Raw genomic sequence first — 206 nt, 5'->3', positions numbered from 1 at the left:
CCCCCGCCTCCTGCTGCTGCTGCCTTTGCGTATCCTGCTGCTGCAGCAGCAGCACCAAACAAAACAGAAAACCAAATGTCTATGAAAGCAGTCCTCAGCACTGCAGCAAGAAGACAAGCAGCAGCAGCAAAAGCAAAAAACAAATCCGAAGACACTAACGCCAAAAACAAAGGTAAGACCCCCTTTCTAGGGTTTAGCTAGCGGCA

The sequence above is a fragment of the Eimeria tenella genome, genomic scaffold, assembly GCF_000499545.2.
Source record: "Eimeria tenella Houghton genomic scaffold, Eth_scaff2145, whole genome shotgun sequence".
Classification (NCBI taxonomy): Eukaryota; Apicomplexa; class Conoidasida; order Eucoccidiorida; family Eimeriidae; genus Eimeria; species Eimeria tenella.
The sequence above is the reverse complement of the archived record's forward strand: the minus strand, read 5'-3'. Positions refer to the sequence as shown.